This window comes from Pteropus vampyrus, unplaced genomic scaffold, assembly GCF_000151845.1.
Source record: "Pteropus vampyrus isolate Shadow unplaced genomic scaffold, Pvam_2.0 Scaffold315, whole genome shotgun sequence".
NCBI lineage: Eukaryota > Metazoa > Chordata > Mammalia > Chiroptera > Pteropodidae > Pteropus > Pteropus vampyrus.
In genome coordinates, this window is record NW_011889096.1 from 1 (window position 1) to 3269 (window position 3269).

Consider the following 3269-nt stretch of genomic DNA (forward strand, 5'->3'; position numbering starts at 1 on the left):
CCTTCTGTGCCATCCTCCTGTTCCATAAGTCGGGGCGCCCTCCGTGTTCCCGTCCCGTCCCCAGCCAGGGCTCCAACCCCTGGCCTCTCTCGTGCCCGCTCTTCCTGCTTCTCCACCTAATTTTCACGGCACGCCTCCTTCCTTCCATTTTGCACAGCAGCCCTTTGGGATTTCGAAATTCTTAGCGGGTTATTTAAAGGATGCCATCGCTCTTTAGGCACCAGGAGCAATGAAGAGCTGATTGCAAGAGACATCTCTGAGCCTTGGGTACATGTTTGAGGTCTCGGACGTCCCAACAATGGCACGCGAGGCCATCTCTCGTGTGGGGACCGTTTCGATGACCTTTTCCTGGGCTGTGGCTGTCTCTCTGTGGTCAGCTGTAAGAGCGAGCCTCTCCCTGTAGCTGAATGCTCCGTCACGGGCGTGGGAACTCACCCAGCTTGGTGAAGGGCCTCATGCAGACCAGCTTGCAGCTGGCGTGAAAGATCTCATATTTTCTCGCTATACTTTTTTTTTTTTTTTTTGCTGAGGATGGAAATACACTGCTGTCTCTCCTGCTATGGGTCGAATTGTGTCCCCCGCAAAATATCTATGTTGAGGTCTTCACACCTACGACCTCAGAATGGGACATTATCTGAAGATGGAGCAGTTAGGTGACAACGCGTGTGGTGTCCTCATAAAAAGGGGTGAATGGGACCCAGGGACTCACACACGGTGACATTCATAACCTCAGCTCCGTACGTGCAAAACCCTCTTCGTTCTCTCTTATGTCGAGAAATGCAAATTAAAGCACGGATGGGAGCCTACATTTTAAAGCTCCCAGCGGACGGGGAGCTGATAGATCGATAAGGCACAGTAAGGGTTGTGACGGTGACAGTGGGAATCAGGCAGCACCTTGAGAGAGCTGTCCGACAAAGGTGATCCCCCTAAAAATGCTCGTGGCCTTTGATCCAGCATGGATGTCCCCCTCTACGATGCTACCCTGAGACACACACTCCAACAAGCAAGAGAAATATATGTGTAAGCGGGTGGACGCAGCAGCGCAGGAATAAGACAGGAAAACTGAAATGGCCACTGCTAAAGGTTAGTCCAATGATAGTAATTTAGAGGTGGAATATTAGGTGGCCATGAAAAAGATAGCAGTGTGGCATGTTTGTGTGTGCGTGCGCGCCTGTGTGTGTGTACTCATGAGTGTGCATGCATGCATGGACCAGTGTGTCCCCCTGCACTAACCTAGCCTATTCCAGAAGGTTAGAGGAGAAATTCCTAACAGCCTCTAGAGAGCAGTGGCTCCGAATGTGCTGTGCAATTGCATGGCTGCTTCTGGATTGCATGTCTGTGTGCGGTCCTGGCCTTTTGACTTTTCCCTACGTGCTCTGACTTCCAGTTAAAATCATCCACTAAGTACTCTCGAAGGCCTTTGTTTTCATTAACACAATGCTAGACTGGGCTCTGTTTTTTAATTAAAAAAAAAAAAAAGCCAGGGACTTTCAACGAACGATTACCGCTCTACAGAAGAGGCTTCGAAACACGTATTCTGCAGGTGGATGCTGCTTGATCGCGTCCACTGACGTACTACGAATGTACGTGCTGCTCCAAACGCAGCTCGCCCTGGGATGCAGATTAATATGGAGTTGATTTCCGGACAATAAAAATGCCAATCGTTCCTTGAAGGGATGAGATGTCTTTAAAACGGCTGCTTCTTGAGATCCTTCATCACAATTTCCATGTTTTACATAAGAAACATACCTTTGGGGGCCGAGTTAAAATTTGCCCTGTTTCTATACTGGCTGACTTAATTACTGGGCCCATCTCGAAGTCTCTGTTTCGTGCTTAAAAATAAAGCAGGAATCATTAATAATCATAAGAACATGGACCGTAAATCCTGCATTAAACGGCCACGAAGGCCAAACCCTGAGATCTCAGATCTGCGGATCTGCACCGGCGTTCTAAAAATTCTGCCAGGAAGTATGACAAACTTAAAATATTCTCAAGTGCCAACAATTTGCGATGCCGCGGCAGCGCAGGCAGGCTGTAATTGTTAAGAGCACATCTGAAGAACGCTTGGGAAAGAAAGTACTTGACATTTATTTAATTGCACTACATTAAAAAGTGAACAGCCAGCAAAGTGCATATAGGGATGATTAGTACATTGTGTGTGTGTGTGTGTGTGTGTGTGTGTGTGTGTGTGTGTGGGTAACAACGAGATACAAATTTGAACTCGATACCGCTGGGATTTGGCACGCTCTTCGATCAGCTGGATTTCGGATCATTTGCAGGTATCAAATTCTCTGAAATCCAGCTAGTTCTGCAGAATTAGCCGAACCCTTTCGAATGCCGAGCTGGCTTTCGTCACGCATTCAACTCTCTCTTTTACCAAATGTCGAGCATCGCCAGGCGTCCCCAGGAGAACGGGGCATCCCGAACCTCAGTAATGTTTGCGTAACTCGCCAGCATTACAGCTTGAACTACGTCCCCTCGAAGTTCACATGTCGAAGGCCTAACCTGGAATGTCACCTGATTTGGAGACGGGAATCCATGAACAGATGTTTCAATTGAGATGAAGGCATGACGCCCACACACAGGGAGCACGCAACGTGAACGTGACGCCAGAGATCGGGGTGATGCGTCTACCGTAAGACAAGGGAACGCTGAATGATGGCCCGCAAAGCACTGGAAGCTGACAGAAAGCCATGTGACAGATCCTCCGTCATGGTCTCAGAAGGACCCAACGCCTCTGGCACCTCGATCTTGAACTTCCATCCTTTGTACCTGTGAGACAGTCAACTTCAGCCAGTGACAAGACTGTGTCGCTCTTGAACTTCCTTCCATGACCAACAACGACGAGGAAGTTAATTTGTTCGGCCATCGGCGGGAAATGTGAACGGCAGAACTAGGCGAAACTCATAAAACTTCAAGGAAAACGTGCTGTACCTCCCTAGAAAAATTACAGTGGCTTTAGAGCTACACCTGCAAGGTTCGAATGATGGACTCTATCGCCAAGCCCTGTGGTCGCAAAAATAGTACGGCATTCCCTAAAATAATAATTTTTTAAAAAGCCTCCCAGGTTAGAATGTAAATTTGCTTTCCTGGTGAGACTTCATTGCTCCTGGTAGACACGATTTTAGAGACAGATGCCTCACGTAGAAGGTCCCTGTGTGTGCAGGGGTCCCGCATTTGACTGCATTCCTGCTAAAGCATCTCTAGCAGTCACCAAGAAGCGGGCAGCCACGCGGAGATTTGGCCCCATCCTCCGTCCCTCCCGACAA